General features: G+C 41.4%; 1 protein-coding gene across 2 annotated transcripts in view; it reads left to right on the top strand.

The window, feature by feature from the left end:
* arl15a (ADP-ribosylation factor-like 15a) overlaps nt 1-20,590 on the top strand; it is a 99,440-nt gene that overhangs the window by 76,285 nt on the left and 2,565 nt on the right. The gene's annotated exons all lie outside the window — the stretch shown is intronic.

Genomic DNA, 20,590 nt, shown 5'->3' with positions numbered 1-20,590 from the left:
GTTTCCTTGATCTGCCCCTTAAGTGTATCATTACAGGTGATAAAAATGTCCCAAACTTCTGTAGATGAGAAAAATAGACACAGTAGTAATGATAAAAAATTATGTAGCAGGGGTGAAATAAAGTTATTGATGAATGATCAGCTGTAATTTGGGGCACGAAAAGAATCCATGAACTGCTTTGATATTGTTCCCCTTGCAGTGACTGAGTGCATGTGATGCCAACTAAATCATAATAGCATGGTACTTCATAGTCCAAAGTGGGTTTGGTTCTGCACATAATTGTGTAATTACATTTTTTTGGCATTTTGATGGGCAGCTTTTGACTGTTTCAGTAGATCTGATCTGCCTTAAAAGTCCCATATTATGCAAAATGCACTTTTTAATGTCTTCTCAACAAACAAATGGTTCCCTGATTTGCTTACAGACTGTCATAATCTGAGGAAAGACTGTCCTCTCTCTGTGTCTCTTGCTCCATCTTTCAGTAAATGTGTGTGAAAACACACCGTTTAGATGGGGCTCCCTTTATGATGTCATAAAGGGATCTTTGGATCACGTGACCTCCTCCAGCCCTTCAGCAGACTGACTGTCCCCACCTAAAACCAACTCCCAGTAACACGTGGACATTGTAGATGAGAGCAAAGCAGCAGAGTGTTCTGGCAGAGGCTGAAAACAGCTGCAGCAGCATGTTTGTTATGAGAAAAACGTTGTGTTTTTTGAACATTAAACCATGTAAACCTGTTCTAGTAGGACCACCAAATACAGGTATGAACTTGAAAATGAAAACTTAGAGAAGATGCATCCAGACGTTTGCTCTCCAGTGCAATACGACTGCAGCACAGACACTGACTGCAGACAGCATTGTGTGGGACTTGGCAGACACCCCCTGAAGCGTCTTTTGAAAAAGGTTACCTTGTTTGCCCCTTGAGCTATTTTCGCTCTGCCTCTCTGTCTGGACTCGCCAGTCTGTGAAAATACTCCTCACTAACCTTACCTCCTCCTCTCTCCCTCCCATCTCATGTCTGTCATGACATCACCAACATCAGGTATCCAAAGCAGACAGCAGTAAACGGGGATTTGTTTAATAAGCATTATTAACACCTGCTTTGCAGCACATTCTTGATTACACGGTGTAATGGGACAGGCACTTCAAGTAGGATTAGTCGAGCCTGGGGGCCTACACCAGAACCTCAGTCCTACTCTTAAATGCAAACATCTCTTAACTCAAACAGAAAAGGCTGTGGAAAAGTCTATTGTAACCCAGCTCTATGTGTGATCAACTTGTTTAACTATACACACTATACATGCTGTGATCTACCCTGTTAATATATTTATTTTTAAATTGTCAAAAAGAGCAAAATTATGGCTTGCAAGAATAATTCCTCCAGAAGCCAAAATCTGTATGTAATGAAAACATTGTAGTTAATACTCCCATAACACACAGCAAGTTAAAAAGTGTGTTTCCATGTTTTTTCTACATCTTCTGAAACAACTGAAGAGAAGTTTGCTGATAGTGAAAACTGAATGTTTTTTTTGTTAAATAACTCAGACATACGTGCACTTTAACCCAAGTGCTGTGAAGCCAAATGGTTTAATTGTCTCAAAGACACATAAAAAATCATCTTGATATGACCATGTGACTTGTTTAAAGTAATTCTGTGGTGATTCTTGCCTTTGCCTACCTCCGGCCTACTGCAGTTATTTTGGAAAAAGCTTACATAGAACTCTACTTACTTAATTTGTGAGACTGTGCAAATTTCACCAGAGTGCCATCTGCGTTTGTATTTTAAATCATTTTGAGGTGAACTTTTTCTTTAAATTATCACCACCTCATCCAGAATGTGATCAAAGTATTGCTGAGCCACTGTAATGTATATCAGAGTCAAAATCCTAATGACGTGTTTGTTTTTGGTAGCACATGTTTTGTCATGCCCAATGTGCAATTAGTCCTGTTGCTAAGTGCAAATATAAAAGGAAATCTGTCTTGTTTCCCACACAGAATGTTATTCTTTCCAGTCCCCAAGTGGGTGGTGGTATTTGTTGTCAATTTTGCCTCTTAAACTGTGGGCATAGCACATAATTGTCTCTGTACCACCGACATGTACCAGATTTTCAAAACCACCTTTTCATCCTTTTTTATCGTTGTGGATACGTGAGCACCGATTTGAAGCATTTCCCCCGGTGTGCCATGTTGCATTATAGCATGAAGGAATTGTGGGCTGGTAGTGTAGCTTGTTTTTGGTGTTGGTTGACAGAGTGGATTTTGGAAGCAGGCACGCATGAGTGTTTACTTTATTATATTTTAATGAAAAATAGGTTCTTTTTATGTAACTCCAAATTACAAAAGCAGTTTACGTTAAATAAGGGAACATGTATCTCTGCATGCATTCTTGTTGCACGTGGCATGTTATGTCGGTCTAGTCACTGCCCCTCAGGTTTAACCAGTGTGATTGTAAGGGAATAAACAAAATGTCTCGGGATATGACTAAGCCTGCTAAGACCTAATGGGGGGCTAATGGTGAAATGTTAAAGGTCTGTGATGTGATATGACCAGAATGACCCTACGAAGGTTAGCTTGCAGGGAGTCTGCCTAATGTCTGCACTCTGCAGCAAGGCCAGTCCTCAGCGCTGACATCCTCTCGGAACACTGTGCTTCTGCCGATTAGATTCAGACACATACTGGAAGTGAATCAAATGATTTTGGGTGTTTCAGAAGCAGCTGTGTCATAGCATCAAGATGAAGGCTGCGGTAGCTCTGCTTTCTAAGGATGTGGATGCAGACACACAAACGGGATAAATGTGGAAAAGTGATCTTATTATTAAAGTCCAGAAATCCTTTATTTTCCAATATATGGACATGACATTGAATCTTTTTTCCTTCCTGCACTATTTAAATGACTCCTTTAGTGCCTATTGTGCCAATGGGGCTTTCCGCTACACAAAATGTATAATATTGTTTCCTTGTTTCTTTGGTAATCCTAGCCTGTGGAAATATAGAACCAGTTTTAACCGGTGGAAATAAACTGCCAGTCACTGACAATGGAGAGGATGGCATTCCAACTCTCACAATTACTGCTGAAATCTGTATACATCCGGACAATGGCATGTTTAACGGAAACATTTATGTGTAATGATCTCTTGTAACTGAGGCCTTTTGAAGTTAAGCACGAGTGCTGAGGGCAGTTATTGTTTACTTGACATGCACACCAAACAGTTGTGCTCACACCTCCAGTGGAGTCACTTCACCACAAAGCATCAGTGGTGGAAGAAGTTTTACAGTTTCCTAAGTAAAAGTATCAATGCCACATTTTAACAATAGTGTGTTTCTTGCATTCACACTCTTATTTTAGTAAAGGTATGTTAAGTATTATCAGGAAAATAAACTTAAAATATAAGAAAGGTACTCATTGTACTCATTTTATTTATACTGAAATGGGCTTTGTCATTGTAATATTTTATGGTATTAAATTATTATTGATACAGTAACATGTAAGCAGCATTTTAATATTCTACTTATTTTAATGTAAAGCTAATTTTACTAAAAAGTTACAGTGTACTAATGCATTGTATTTTATATGCAAATTAACTAGTAACTAATACCATATAAGTGTAGAGGAGGAAATTTGCAATATTTCTTCCTGAATCATAGCGGAGTAAAAGTGTATTGTGTAGAATAGAATTAAAATACTAAAGCAAAGTACAAGTAACTCAAAATTGTACCTAAGCTCTTTGTTACTTTCCACCACAGCAAAGTATCTTATGTATATTTTCCACAGTGTTTGTTTAGATGCAGACAATACGCCTGTAGTGCTTTGTTGCAGTCCAACTGGTCTGAACAGACAGACCCAAAGTGTCTTAATAAAGAAAGCTGAATACATCGGAAAGGCAGCCAGATAATGAAAAAGAACAGCTCTTTGTGCAGCTAAATAAGCCACTGCCAAGATTTGGAACAGCTCCAACTACCACAACAATGTTGCTCACTCAGCAAACTATTCTTTATCTGCTTTGATTTGATTTGACTTTGATTTAGTAATTTATGTTCATTTGACTCTCATCCAAAATATACTAATTTACTCCTCACGGTGACGGCCTCTTCTGCTCCCTTGGCGATAATTTTCAGATAACAGAGATCAGCTTTCTCAAGACTTCCTCCTCTGCTACCGAGCAGGCTTTAGCTACTGTAAATGTTGCACAACAATATATACAGTTACCTTCTAATGGTGATGTTTTGTTACCTTCATAAATGCCTGATGGATCTCATGAGTCATTTGATAGAAATGTTGTACATGTTATGAATTGACTGTAGGTGTGAACAGCATGTGCAAAGACATTTTTTGTTTGTTTACCAGTTAACTGCATAAATGCCACTGAAACCAGCCTAAAGCTGTATTATTAGAGGTCAGTTTTTTTCTTCTGCAGTGGTTCTGTAGGAACTAGTTGAACGCAAAAAACCTATTTCAATATATCACAGACAGCTTCCCTGTTTTCTTTTGTTTAATACACATTCAGGACGTTTGTTTAACCAAGTTTCCACGATCCTTGGGACTGGTGATAATGATTTTGTGCTTCCCAGCATCGCTCTGACAGTTTGTGTTCCTAACAGAAATCTCAATTAAGTGATAGTATAATTATCTAGTTTAGACATGTGGTAGACTCACTGATTCATTATTAGAGAAGAATACAGACACCATTAACTGGAGATGTTTCTCGCTGTCATCATTTTTAGAGGTTCACTAAGGTTTGTCTAAGACTGGACCAGTGGCACTGTACCATTGATTTCTATTGTAACAGTGTTAAACTTTTTCGAAATTATTGTCACCATCATACAGGAATTCAGGAGACCCCAGATTGCCACTGAATTGTTTGGTTGGCTCTGCATGCAAGAAAGGGGAAATATCACATACAAATATTGATCCCGTGTCTGCATCATTGTAAGACTCGTGAAAACACATGAAAATCCAATGGTTTTTTTTCAATTCCCTTAAAGTACATAAATCAGTTAACATGCTATGTCTTTTCCAGAATCACTTTCTGTTTCTGTAAGAGACAATGTACGGCGATAAAAGATCTTACAATCAGGTGTTGTTATAGCACCCCTCGGCCAAACAAACTTACCAGCACATAAATATATAGAGCAGTCCAGAAAATAAATGAAACAAAACAATACATAGGGCTATGTTTTCAAGCCATATCATAATTGCGTTATGTTTCTGTGTTCTGTTCTTAACCTAGCTTCAGCACAGGAAAAACCCTGCAGTTTCTTAGAAACTAAGACAGAGAAAAATAGAGCTGTGTATACTAGAAGGTAGGGGAGTGATGATTCATGGATCTGAAGTAATGCGCTGGGCTCCGTCACTTCCAACAGCTTGTACCAGGCTGTGATGTTATTAAACTAGAAGTTTAACATCTAATATAAAGATTGCTGTTGTTCCTGCCTTCAGTGTGATTCTCAGATGTTTTATTCAAAATGACGTCCCTCAGTGGACTCCATTTGTCTCTCTCTGTCTGTCTGAGAGTGACAGCTCACACACTTGTCACATGTAGCCCTTTGCTCGCTCAAAGAAAACACAGACTTGGCTCTGTGTATCTGCTGCTTGCCTGCCTGCTAAAAGAGTTTGAGCACTGTAAACATGTTCTTTAACGCACTGTGCTCCCCCCTAAACATATTGACCAGCTCTTTAAACTCAAGAAAAGCCTCAAGATACAACCGCACTCAATGCCCCATGTGATCAGTTGAATTACTGTTATGTTGAATTTATATTTAAATTCTTGTCCTACATATGCACTGAACTCCCAGTTGTCACCATAGATCTGTAGTTTGGATTATGAACAGCAGAGTATCACAGAGATAGATTTTGTTTTCCTTTTGTTATTCTGTCTTTGAAAATGCACGGTTATTAAGCACCTGATTTTCATGTACGGGTGAAAATTCCCAGAAGTGTCTCCTTAGTACTTTAGGGATTGACAACTTTTTTAAGGATGTGTTCTTACAAGCAGTTCCAAAACTACAGTGATGTTAGAACTGCAGTCAAGTTTTTCATCAGATTAATGTGTCTCATTCTAAGCATAAATGGAGATGATGACAAAGTCTAGACAGACATAGGTGACAGCTGGGTAAATGGAGTCATAGATAGAAGATAGATAAATTGGTTGCTGGATAGGGTGACAGATTGGTTGATTGATCAGAAATGCTGTTGTAGTAATGGACAAAGTTAGCAAAATCAAGTGTGACTTTTTGTTTGAAATATGACGTGTTTCTTTCCTAGCCACATAACGTTCTTACTCACCCTCGACAGGTGGTAGACATCCAGATGGCTACTTGAATGTTACATCCGATAGACCACTTAGCCATTAATTAGTTCATAAGTTCTCTCAGCATGTTGCACGTAGGTAGTTACTCTGCCAAGTATGGAATGTATTGCTGCATGTCCTACCCTGCACAACTTCTGGAGCGCAGCACATGCTGAATCTTGCCTGCCCTATTTACATCTTCAATGTGTAGTGCACTAATGTGATCCAAATGTGAGTGGGTCCCTAATGATTGTTGGCACACAAGTCTGGCAGTTATGAAAATGGGTAATTTATTAAAATTGAGGGTTTCAAGATGATTTATCTTGCGTCTCTCACAATGACAGGCAGCATATATTTATATCATGTTTTGGTAACCACGGCATGGTACAGTTGGAATTTCTAAACTTTGACTCTTTTATGAAATTCATTAGAAATGTAATTCAAAACCACCAGATTGTCTGCCAAGGGGCTTGAATGTTGTCCTAAGTAGATGTAAATACTTTTTAGAAATTTTACTTACAAGTTCACTTATCCTTCAGTGGTTATCAGCACAGCTTTAAAATGTCATAACCTTGGGTCTAAGATTTGTTTTTCATTCTCAAGATAATATTGTGCCCCTTCTTCCTAAAGAAATCTCAGGGATTTTAGATTCCTCATGTAGCTGGGACAGTAATTCTATTTTCAGTGTCCATTTGCAGTCACTTGACATTGCAGAAAGTGCAATGATAACTTTTGATCAAACTGTGTTGGGAATAGTCCAAGCCGGAAGTGGCTAGTCAACCACTGTCCTCTGTCACATTTTGCACATGGTGAACTTGCAGGTCTTGGCACACATTGGGTGGTGGCTGTGCTCAATGACTCATGTGGCGCCCAGTGTCTGAAACTTTCGTCAAACGTCTGGCACATGGTGTGTGTGTCATTGTGGCCTGTGACGCTGGTGGCTCTAAATTCCCCAGTGGCTGCTGATTGGTTGTGCAGAGGATGAGGCACAGGTAAGGGCCAATCAATGAACCTTAAGAAGGAAACAACACAGTGTGAGCAACTCCGTTACCAAATGGCTCTAACTAACTTGTTAAGATCATCCTTACAATACCTTGCACTTGCGTCATTACTGAGTGGAAATGTCTAATTATTGCCAGGTCATTTAGAATAATCAACAGGATGAAAGTTGTACGTCAGTCACGAATAAGAAGGTTAAGTGATGTTTCGTTTTTCGAGTTGAAGTGTTTTTCGAAAATATTCCCTCCTGTTCACTTCTTTTTAACAAGGGTGTTCAAATGTTTAACCTTTTCATTTTTTACAGATTACTTTATTATGTCTCAGTAATTTAGAAGAATATTTTCATTATGGCTCATTTAACCAGCTGAACTCATTGAGTCAGATCTCAAGAAGAAAAGAGAGACAGAGTACAGCAGAAGAAATAAAAACGGAGATAAGACACGCAACAAAAAGTCACACACAAACACATACAGTGTTAGAAACAATTTATGGTATCTCTTAAAAAAATCCAAAAGGATTCGTTTGTTACTGCAGTAAAACATTTCATCAGTCATAATAGATCAATGTCTCGATCACTAAGCAGAATTCAGTCATGTTCCGAATTCACAATTGTTGTTTTCACACCAAGCAGACAGCTGCCTATGATATGACACCACCACGGCCCTTTGAAAAGGAAATTTTCGATCCAGTCACGAGTGTGTGGTGCTTTAGTGTATGATATAATGTCAGATGCCTGTTGATTGGCTGTCTTTATCACCACAAGTCGTGATGGGTCCTGATGTGTGTGTTGCATCCTCCCTCTGCTTGTTTTTGATTGTCACAGATTGTCAAAGAAATGCTGGTGATATTAAAAGGCCTGGAGGGGGGCATGTTGTCTAGGCCATAAACACTGATAATCACGATAAAAGTGATGCTATGCTCAACGCTGCACAGCATGTCACTATTGCGTCGGCTTGCCCTTTGTTTATTCACATACCTCATCAACGGAATAAGCTCTGGTCAGTGCTTAATCATCATAAGGGCAGTCTGTGAGCTCTTACCTCTCAAAGTCTTTTCATCTAGATTTAATCATCAGTAGTAAGCATTCAGGCCCACCAGAAAATCAGTAATGGTTTGCTGCAGCCCCGTCAAATGATTCATCATATGCCAGTATCCTTCAGTGGGTTAGTTTGCCTTAGGAGAGTTAAGTGATTTTGCAAAAGTAGAAGTGAGCCAATATAATCTTTCTTCTTCTCTCTGCAGAATATAATTAAGAGAACTTCCAAAAGTGCTCATTGCCAATCTTGTAAAGATGAGATCATTGTGCATTGTCAAATCATTTTTATCAGCTAGACTGCCAAAGATTGGGACTAATGAAAACTGCAAATTGAATGCAGTCGACATTCTTTTTGAATTCTGCTAATTTCCTGTTAAAACCTTTCTTCAGGATGCCAAATACTCTAAACTTTAAAGGTCCAGCTGCTGCATAAATATTTCTGGTGCAGAGTTAAGTCACAGCATCAGTAGAGAGACCACCATAGTGTTTTCATTGATCTGGGGAATTAACAATCTATTTTATTTTAGAAGGGGGAAGCATCAGATGTTCAGCAACATCATACGCAGCTGGGTGGTTTTAACTCTTTATGTAGTTTGACAGGGAGTATGCAGAATAAACATAAAGAGTGAAATTGTAAAATACCTCTCATGTCATGATGGTGTAACTGTTGAATATTTGTGCAATCGGTGAGATCAGATTCCCTTCCTGTGTATGCTGAGTGAGCAGATGAGACTGATGGAGGTACTTAGGGGGAGGACAGGGGATGAACAGCAGGAAAGCAGACAGGCAGAGAGGGAGGGGGTCAGGTGGCGTGACTTTTTACTCCGCGGCTCACTGACCTTGACAATGGAGCCACAGCCAGCGACTCGGATAGCTCTCTCCGATAGCGTCTCTCTCTCACTCACTCTCTCTGCCTCGCTGTCTGTTTCTCTCTCTCTCTCTCCCACACAATCTCTTTTTCGCTCTCTTTCTCTCTTTCCCTTTCTCTCTCCTCCCCTCTCTCTCTGCTTGCTCATAGCGAGTCTAGCCTGCTGGCTGTGACAGCCAAAATGCACCACCACCTCTCTGCTGCAGCTCACCCCCTCTTACCTCACGTCTGCTCTTTTTCCAGACAAGCGGGTTTAAAAAGTCAACTGCGTATTGAGCCGTCTAGACTGAAGCCGGTCAGCAACCAACCCTCCCCACCCCCAACTCCCCTCCCCAACCCCCTACTTGTGAGTTGCTGGCTACAATGGAAAAACGGATGAGGTGCAGGTGACCTTGTTGAGCTCTGTCCCTCATTTCTAGCCAAGTACAAAACGGCTCTATGGCCACATTATATAAAAATATTGACCACAATGTAACAATACACTGAAAGGTCAAGTTGGCCCTGGACATGTTGACAGCCTGAAAGAGCTGTCCTTTTATTGTAATATTGTAGGAACTATTCACTGATGCAATGAGGAGTAATAATACCTATTGCTATAAAAACAGATGATGTGCGCTACCATTTCTGTGTTTAACTCCCTTCTGAATGCATGAAATTATCATTTCTAGCATATGAATATAAAATGTATGACATTGTTCTACTGTTTACATACAACCAAGTAAAATCACACATGCCTCTTCTTCTTTACAAGGTGTTAGCCTTTTAAATGAGGGCACACTCTTGCCAGATAAAGTACAAATGGCAGTGTCAGAATGAACTTTCCCACTCTGCTGCTGCCTGTTACTCTTTTGATGTTTGGTTTTATGAGTAATTTTTAACTTCCTGATTTGGATGCCAGTAGCAACTAGCTGAATTACTTAAGGTGTGCTTGGCATAATTGTGGTTCATGTTATTTTTTCACGTTATGTTACAGTAAAAGTGATACTGTATGTCTGCTACATCACACTAAATGAAGGATCACACAGAGACATTTCCAAACAGCACAAATAGAAGAAGATACAGTTAGTAAGTGTGTTTTCTGTTTCCTTCCTGTCAGTTGATGAGGTGAACTGTATGGCACCCCGAAGTGTGACATTCCATGTAAAGCAGCGCGTGATAGTTTTTTAAGAGGTGTCTCCAGCCAGCCAGTGGCCGTGCCATGTGCAGTGAGATGACTCTATCCTCTCTGGTAAAACACAGCATTGGCAGCTTGATTTTCAACAGAACATTTAACTGTTGCAATTAAGCTGTCTTTAAATGCCACAGTCTGCCTTTCAATCTTGTGTTACACTTTACCTTGTCATTTAATAATGTAACTTAATACAGACATGTTTAGAAGCTGCCCAACAAATCCTGTCATGTTTGCAGTTCTTGATCATTTCTATAACCTTGGGGTTATGTGAGTGATGCCACTGGTATCACCAGTATTTCTTGCCAGTGTGGATAATAGGAATAATCGTCCTCCAATCCACAAAGTCTGTGATCTCTGTGAAACACTTTCTGATTCTTAACAACAGAAAATTGCCTCTGAAGTGACTGGAGAGTGAGCAGCACTTTTGCATTTTGCATGTGGAACAGAGTGCCTGACTTCTGTCTGGTTATGACGTCTTCTCACGGTGCTTGGAAGGAAATGAAGTAACAGGAAGGTTGTCACTTCTACTGATGGTGACCAGAAAGTTCTTGCAACTGTCAGTCACTAATTATTACATTTGAAAGCAGGACAGAGTCGGAGTGTGGGACAACATATTTGGCAGAGAAACTCTAAACTTTATATTTCCATGCAGTCTTGCTAGGTGGCCTCATGTCAGAGTTGAGTCCAGATGTTTTTGCTAGTAAATATATGTGACTCCTTCATAAATGGTGAACCACTTTTAGAGGTACTGTAGCATACACTTCCATAGTGCCTATTAGCCTCTGTTTGGTGTGTGGTGTGTGAGTGATTACACAAAAAAGGACTGCAGACCCTCAGTGTCAAGAGAGATCTCACAGGCATGTACCCAGTCCTTCATCCATCCCGCCTTGGGAGGCAAGGGTTGGAAAACCAGTCAAGCAGCACATATTGATTACCCTCTAGAGAATGTGTGCTAGACTTTCGAAGTGCAATATGTGAAGCTACTTAGAAACTTCTAGTTTCTTTGATGGTTTATCTCTCTGACATCTTTGTCTATCCTGCTAGTGCAGCTCTCCCGCCCACCTTCATCCCTGCTTTCTTTCCTTTTCCCACCCATACAGCCTTTCTCATCCTGTCATCCCAGGGCTGGTGGTCTGTCCCTGTGGGAGGTTAAGGGGCACCGTGGGTGAGAGGGCAGGCGGCAGGTTGTGTGGGCACAGTGCTCCCCTTTTCCCACAGCCCGCGTCAAATGCTGCTGAACCTTGACCCCAGTGGGTCCTCACTCTCAAAATCGGTGTGGAACGCAATTCAGCCAGCCAGACCCTATTCAGGACTGGACTTCCATTGGAGGAGAAAAGAACCCCCCCACCCCCCCTCATCCCAATTGTGGTCAGTGCCCTCCCTTTGTCTGCTGGTCAAGCAGGGTCGGACGACCGGCCGCCACTAGCCAGGACAAGACTTCCGAAAAGCCTATTCAGCATGTGATTTGACCCCAGGTTCCACTGCTGACTCACAGGGATCAAACGCTGGGAATCTCTGGAGGTTCTCTTCCATGGAGATTTTCATCCATTGAAATTTACCCTTTTGGCAAAACTCAAAATGACTAATGATTTTTTCTAAAACTTCCTTGATGGCATTACAATGTTTTACAATAGTGAGACTTCTGTAAAGGTTTCATCCAGGCTCTACAGAAGTGGTTAGGGAAGACTTCTGTTTCAGTCTCCTTTGTTCTTCACTTCTTAAATACCTGATTGTTATTGAGTTGATGCATAATTAACTGAAAAGGAAGGAGCACATGGAACAGCTTTCATCCTTGACAGGATAAAAATGTTTGTCAATGCTGGGGCGGCTTTTGCTTTTGCCACAGCATTGACTGTACACTCTGATTACCTGTTAGTGATTAAATCCAGAAGCAATTATGTTGTGGAGGGAATTAATAGTGCATAAGAATAAACACATTTGCTGAAGTACATGTCACTTTTGATACAGAGCCCAGGGAGTACTGTTACAGTGCAGATACATAGAGACAATGTAGCTGAAATTTGTTTAATCCACATAACACTTAATTGATGTAAATCACGATTAGTAAAAGATAGACACAGACTTGAAAGGGCTAGAGAAAGTGTCGTGGACAAACGAGCCTTCATGAGTTTCTTCATGAGGTTTCGTGAGATTCTTTGTTTACTGAATATTTTCTTTGTTTTCTGATTAGTCTGCCTGATACCATTTACTGTAAGAAACCTTTCTGTTATTAATTTACAGAACACACGCAAACATGTATTCATTCACAAAGAAACTAAGTGAAGATGCTGTCATAATAATGAATGGGAGGAGGTATGCAAGGCAGAAAATGTAAGAAAACACAGGAACCTTGAATTTCAAATATGATGGACCCATGGAATACGAGGCTGTCTTTGTTTGTCAGTGTGAGAGAAGATGAATGTGTGTGTGTGTGTGTGTGTGTGTGCAGACTCTAACTTGATGCATAGTTTAAATCTTTTGCAGAAGCGAAGCACTTTGATTGTAATGCCGCGTGCTGTGAGCTAAAGCGGGGGCCTGCTGCAGCTTTAAAGCTGGTCAACTGTCAGGACTGGAGCGTGAAAGGGGGGCCCCATAGTGAAAGGGGTGGAGGGTCCCACTAGGGGGGTCCTGGAGGAGGAGGGGTGGCTTGTAACGGACCTCCTGGGCTTTGAGGGCCCTCTGTGTGGACTGCTACAGCAAGGCGGCTCACTTCACAAGAAGAAGAGAGGGAGGGCGGGCGGGAGGGAGGGAAGGTGCTGGCGCATTGGCCCCTGCAGCAGGGAGCATGGGCAGGACGCCAACTCACCAGTTCAAGTCCCACAGACCAGATGTTCCTTGTCAGGGAGCTCTTGGCCTTTAATAAATTGAGTTACTGTAAATCTGTAATAAGGCAAGGCAAACATGGGCACCCCTCCTCCCCCACTACTCACACATCCCACATATTCTGCCCTCATAGACTGTTCTTAGTGTCCTACAGGTCAACCCCTGGTGAAGGGGCCATGTATGAGCTACTGAACCTGCCAATTATTTTCCAACCTACACAAGATGACGGATGTTTTTCTTCCCCTTTGCCCCCAACCTGCGCTTTAACTACAGAAAATGTCATTCATGTTTTGCGACTGTAACATCACCAGGTTTCTGATCTTCAGCCCTTGATCTCTTTCAGGGACCTGACCCACAGAGATTGTTGATGTATTTTGAGATGTTATGCATTACATGTATTATTATTACAGAAACCTGTGGCAATAGGTGGAATAATTTTTCTTGTGTGGGCAAATGTGCTTATCAAGTTGCCCTGTTTTATGTGCCAAATTTTAAGGGTCCAATAACTGTTCCAATTACTGATCCAGTTCCCAGTAGAGCTTGGCGATTGGTTTCCCAATCACAGTACTGATAAGGGTGTTGAAATACATTGGAACGTGTGCTCTGCAAACAAACACTGCATCTGCTGTTGTCACTACCAGACTTGAGACATGGTTCATTTACCCAGGTAACAGCAGCCAGTGTTTTGGGAAGACAACTGATCTGCTGCAAGAAAAATAAAAATAAATGCCTCTGTGCTACCGAAGAATGTCCCCTGTGCAGACCTGCTCAGATTTATAGTGCCTCTGAGGATGGCTCCAATCTGGCTGTGGTCAGTTGAAGAGAAGTATACCGCAAGTGAATCACTTTGAACCTGCGCTGAGGGAGACCCATGGTCCCTCCAGAGTGGAACAGGACAGTAAATTTAAAGGCAGCTCAGTTTTTGCTCTGTGACGTGGGGACGTAAGTCTTAATTTGTTGCCTGCCGAATCCCCTGGTCCAACACTTCTACAACTGTGGCTTGGTTCCAGGGTGGTCCCAACGCTTTTACCTGCTGCCTAGGCCAGGATCGCTTTGACAGCATATTGAAGGACTAAACTGAAAGTGCATATCCTTGTCCTTCTCTCACTCCCTCTCTCCATGCTCAGAGTTTAGCTTTGTGGTCCTTGTATTATATTTTTTGTCACCATAAGTTCCTTTCAATTTGTGCTCTTTTTCATTTCTAGTTCTGCATGAGTCTTCATACTCTTGTGCGCACCTGCAAACAACCATAATGTTTGATGGTGCTACATCTACAGAATTTAAAATATTAATGTTCTCAACTGTGCGCAGCTCCTTCTTGTTGGTCTTTGGTATCCCTGAGTTGAGTGCTTCGTCTGCAGCCTCCTCCAAAACGCCAGTGTATTTTTAAAGACAGGAAAAATTTGGAAAATTGGAGGAAACTGCACTTTCTGTACAATGGCAACATGCAGCCTTTGTGAGACAGAGAGACATCACATGTAACTTTTCCTGCTTTTGATGACCTCTAAAATAACCCTCCTGTGTGCTTGCTGTAGATTTGTCCACAGCACCCACTATAGTGTGGAGAATTGTTGCTGATATAAGATGAGGCACGGTTTGAACCATGCTGAGCCTTGTATACCCATCTGTCTGTGCTGTGCCACCTGCTAGCGATCCTAAGAAAATTCAGAGGGGGGGTCCTGAAGTCCTCACTTCATGTGATCTAGAAACAAAGGTGGTAGTGTCATGTGCCTCACCTACAGCCAAGACTTTCACTTAACAGGTGATCATGTCATTATCTACCTTCTGTAAGGCCCACGGATAGTAATCCCCTCCGATGGAAAACCTTGGGTCCTCTGCCCAAGGTGTTACAGCCTTTTCTAAATAGGCTTTAGGTTTTACTCGCTGGCCAGTGGGCTGTTTCATTTGACACCTCCCACAGTTTGTGGTGCAATGTTTGTTTTTTCACATGCTTCCCAAGTGTTCCCCTCCAGGCCCTCTCATGTCTTTAAGGCTCTTTAGGTAAGCCGGAAAAGCAAACAAAGGCATATCTATTATATGGTAAGTGGATCTCACATTACCCTCCCATTTCAATGCAGTCGCCAGTGTGGGCCACTTTCCAAGTGACTGATATTTTCACAGGGGCCAACATGTCAAGGGATGGTGTAATTGATTGTCTTGGATATTTGAGTATGCCACTTTCCCTAGTTCAGAGACCCCCTAATGCTTCCTTCTCCAGTTATATAGCTTACTCGTGTGGTGAGGTTTTGACACATGACAGTGAAGTAGGATAGACATGTGTTCATGCCACATATTACGACAAGGGCATTGGATTGACTGAGGCACCATTATTTTAAAGCCAATACTTTACTAAAAATCCCATCTAAAATGCCTAAACGTATATATGTAAAGTGTGGCCACTTTCTGCTGCCTTTCCCAGAGGTCACTTTATGCACACATATGCTCTTAAGTAGCCTTTGAACAAAGGATGTTATTTTTGTTGAAAAATGATCCCTGCTGAAGTTTATCCAAATGAAAACCTCAAGGCTGAAATCACTGGTTCTCCAATGAGTTTATTGAGTAAAGCTCCCCTTGCTCCACAGAACAGTTTTGATAGTTGCCCGCAGGAAAGCAGTGTTTGCAGGGTAACATATCTGTGTGAGTAAGTCTCTCTATCAGTTTCTTTTTATGTTTTGGCTTTAAACATGGCTGAAAGGCAAACTCTTCTCGAGTGAACGTTTCCTGTTCTTCCTTTTATGATCTTATTACTTTAACAGGAAGAGATTATTAGTTTTATTCGATATCACTGAATTTAGTTTCGATATTTTTCTCAGACTTTTGGAACCTAAGGCAACTGCAAAAGCCAGACTTGTCAAAAAAAAAAACGTAGATGAGAAATTGAGAGTTGACAGCGCAGGTCATTTAACTTTCTTTTACGATACTGATCTGCTGTAGGAGTGTATCCAACAAACCTGCATCTGTTCCATCTGGCTTTGCTGTTAACCTCTGCAAGAATGCTAGAACTGACTTTAGATTTCCCAAATACATGTACATAGCACAAGACCATTGAACCACAGCAAGTCTTTTTATCAGAAAGATCCTGGACATGGCATGTGAACTGCGAGTATTCTATTGCCTTGGCCCTCTGCCATTGCACCCTTGAGAAAGGCACTTAACCTGAATTACTCTGCAGTAACTCGACCGCCACAATGACTATAGGGAACAGACAAAACAATGAGAATGCTCCATAGAAATTTTCATAAATTTTGAAGTTAATACATCTCCACTGCAAACACGATAAATGTGGATCATATTAGGCTGCATGGTAGTTAGCGGCATTTGTCAGCTGTCTGTTTACTATTAAGTGTCTGCGACATAATTCACATGGCACGTTTTGTCTGTTGAGCAAATGTTCCCAGAAACTCTGTTTCTCTCCACAATTAATTATTTTATGTGACTTTATAACATTATAGATATATAAAAATGTATCTTCTTAGTCATCTTTGGAAACTTTTTGATGATGCTGGTGGTATTGATGCCAAAATCTGAAGATACTATCTACTATGAACTATAAATAACTTCCTGCACCATGTACATATAATAACTGCGCATCTTTGTCAAGGAGCCCAGCAGTCCAGAGTTTGGATTGAATATCCTAAAGGTGTGGTTTGATTTAATCTTTATGCTACCCCCATGTGGGATTGGTAACCTGTTACGCAGTGCATGCTGCAGCTCTGGTTATGAGTATACATAGAAGTACCAGGTTAAGGAAAACAATGAAATAAGAAGAGGGAATTAATTTTTAACTTGACTTTGGATTTTGATTGTGCTGATTTTAAGACAGATTTTTGTTCAGTTTTTCTTTCTTTTTCAATACAATCTATAATTCAAGAATAGAGGCAATATGAGCACCTGCTCTTTAGTTTGAATCCTCAATTTTATTTTTAAGCTGAATACCATTGTAGAAGAGAACATATAAATTTATTTGTGAGGGATATAAATTTGTCAGGGGTTTTCTCACATGTATTCTCAGCAGCCAACATTATACACCTCCATGACTAGAACTTGGCCTCAGGCATCTTTCTCTTCTCTCTCATCCAGTCAGTCTGTCTTTTTTTTTTTTTTGCCTGTCTGCCTCCCTGATGTGTTTAGTTGTTCAGGAGGCCAGAGTAGGGCTCTGCTGGCAGTAGACAGCTGCCAAAGCTCTTTTTATTCTACCAGGATATCCTCTTGACTTGTCATTATGCCAACAGTGACCATCACATGGTGTAATCTGGCATAGGTCAGGGAGCAGCTGAGCGCACGTGCCATGCATGCCCATCCACTGTCTTAAGGAGCCTGAAGTAGGCTTGCCAGGTTTGGAGCTTAAGCTTAGCTGACTAGCTGTGCAGTCACTCCCTTCAGACACCAGGTCATACATTTTCAAACCTAATGATAATGTCAAATTCAAGACGAAAGTTAGGAAAATTGTTGTTATTTCCAGAAGAAGCGTACAGTCTTGTTGGCCAAGTGTATTTTGGTATCCCACACATAGCCTGGATACCTTTTTGCAATAGTAATTCAAGGAATGTACCTAGAAATTCTTTTACATACATTTTCCCACCCTGACAAACTTGCCTGCCTCACCTCTTCCTCATTCAACCATTAGATCAGTTGCATACTTGAACATCAATTTATATCCTCCATCATCAATCAATTCATCATCAGATCTTCTTATGTGAGTAATTGCAGTTAAACACAACTGCAGGCTTTTATTAGGAAAAAAATTCTGTTGAAATATTTACCTTTATGTTAATGTAGGTGGCCATTGTTCACACAGTAAAACTACAATGCCAGCAGTCTCCTGTCCATTAAATGAGCCTCCTGTATAATTTTGCAGCATTTTTAGCATTACTACTAAGGGCATTTCAAAATACAAATCAGGTCCCATCTTTTCGTATTTAGGACCTGAAAACGGGATTTAATCAATGTGTAGTATGCCAGATCTCGAATGAAGCCTAATTTGGTTGACATATATATACTCAGCTATATACATATTCACATTCACCACTCTTCCTAAGATCTGTGACCAGTCTGTGACAAATAATCATGTTGATTAACATATATAGAGGCAGACAAACACTCACACCTACGAGTAATTTCACCAATTGTCACCAATTAACTTTGGATTGTGGGAGGAAGCCGGAGTACCCGGAGAGAACCCACGCTAGCATGGGGAGAACATGCAAACTCCACACAGAAAGAACACTTGTCAAACCGGGATTCGAACCTGGAACCTTCTTGTTGTGAGGCAACAGTGCTAACCACAGCACCACCATGCTGCCCTTCATGTTGATTAGTTATTCTAAAATAAAATACAATAATGCTTAATATAATTGTCTGTAATACAAATACGTGATAAAAATTAAATAGAAAATCAAGCTATGCAAGTTCTCAGTCCACTCTGCACCTGCAACTAGAAGGTTCAGAAGTCACTGAAACTATTCAGGCCTTTTGCCAAAGAGTTCTGCTTTCCTGGATTTTATGGCTCTCCACAACATTATACCCTGGTGGCTAACATGGATGAATTCCAGCAGAGGGAATACAGTTACCCCAGACATAGGTGATTAAAGATTTTTTGACACCCTTATGCATGTATAAGCCGCTTTCTCCCATGCACAAGACAAGGCCCCCGGTCTGTATGACCTAGAAGAAGCTAGACTGGATGACCCAGTGGTCATCCTAGGAGCCATCTGGCAACCCATGTCTTGTGTGGCTTACCCTTCCCACTGCCTCACGCAATTCCTTAAGCAAGCATAAGTGTGCTTAGGAGGACTTAATCTCAGAGAAACTGGTTTGGGCCACACTGTTGACTGCCAATGTGGATGCACCCGGCTGTTAGGTCATGGGGTTCCTTCAGTCATGTAACACTGAGACAGTGACTTTAGCGACGCACCCTGTCCGCCTGTTGTGTGACTAAAATCTTTGGACTGGATACCTTGTCAATGTAATGAGGCCTGTATGAAGGTGTTCATACCAACTGGGTATTAAGTAAACGGAGGATTCTTAGGTATTTCAGACTACTTGTGTTATCCTGACTGCACAACTGTAAAGCTGCACTGAAAACTTGATAAGTTATCTGGTATCGTTGGTAAGATCAGTTGTCTGATAAGATAGAAGGTGTTTGCCACACTGTGAGATGCCCCTGGATGTGTTTTGTTGGCCTGCGAGGCAAGGAGGGGAAGTGAGAGAAGCATGAGCCTGTCTGCACTTGCACAGAGGTCACTGCTGGCCTTTTGACTGCCTGCCAGTGCAGGGGCCAGAGTCTTCCAGAAGAGGGCCTTGGCTACAGGCAGACAAGTGAGCCAGACAGCCAGACAGGCAGCCAGCCGCATCGTCTGCAGTCTAGGTCTGGGGCTAGAGCCCGGACTAGGGCAGCTCAAGTTACCCAGACAGATTTGTTAACACTGTTTGGGTCCGCTCGGCTTTCTAGCCAGGCCTCTGAGCCAAACGCGGCTGAGGTGACTTAATCTGTCATTAAACTCACATTACACCCGGACAGAGACTCGGCTCGGGCAGAGACAGCGCTCACTCTCCCACTCACTGGCATGGCTGGCTGGATTTGAGCAGACACAAAGAATACCCCCAACACCCCACCCCCAACCCTCCTCCTCCTCCTCCTCCTCCCCATCCTCTTCATGCCACACACCATGGCACAGCTAGACAGCCCAGCACGGTCTAGACAAAAGCAATTTCACTTGAAGTTGAAAAGTCATTTGACTGTGTGACGGGCACCTGTGTGGAATTGGTGGTGTTTACAGAGTGCACAGATGCATTTGTCTTCTAATACTGGAGAAGACCTTTTCAAAATACAGAGGGTATCTGCCATTGTGATTGTAATAATGTGTTTCATATTTCTAGAAATATGTAGAAATACTATCTGAACATTAAACAGAATGTGATTAAAGTCATGATTGCTGGTGATGAAATGTTGTAAATGTGTTCACAGCATTGGAATCTCTGTAGTGATTGATGAATTTCCCATTAACAGCCTGTGACCTTTAGCACACTTTAGCTAACCAATGTGAAAACCTGATTACAATAATTCGTAAAAGAAACCAAAAGACTGCCTAAATAAGTGTTCATGGTGTAGTTCTGTTGCACCAGTGACATGAGTAGGTTTTTTTTTTTTCTTCGAACAGGTGACGGTACACATTTGTCTTTGTGCATTCCTCACTGGCTATCAGACAAACAGGAGGAGATGGCTGAACTTCGCTCACGTCAGGCAAACGAAATTGCTTCCATTACTCTCATCTTGAAAATGTCAGAAACCCTAACAACCTGCAGTACCTTCAGTGGAGGTCTAAGACATTGTTTCCCTCTGTTGAGATTTGTTTTTACGTAACAGCTGGTTCTGGTTCTCCCTCCAACCTCTCTGCGCCCCCAC

The sequence above is a fragment of the Pempheris klunzingeri genome, chromosome 7, assembly GCF_042242105.1.
Source record: "Pempheris klunzingeri isolate RE-2024b chromosome 7, fPemKlu1.hap1, whole genome shotgun sequence".
In the NCBI taxonomy this organism is placed as follows: domain Eukaryota; kingdom Metazoa; phylum Chordata; class Actinopteri; order Acropomatiformes; family Pempheridae; genus Pempheris; species Pempheris klunzingeri.
The sequence above is the reverse complement of the archived record's forward strand: the minus strand, read 5'-3'. Positions and strand labels throughout refer to the sequence as shown.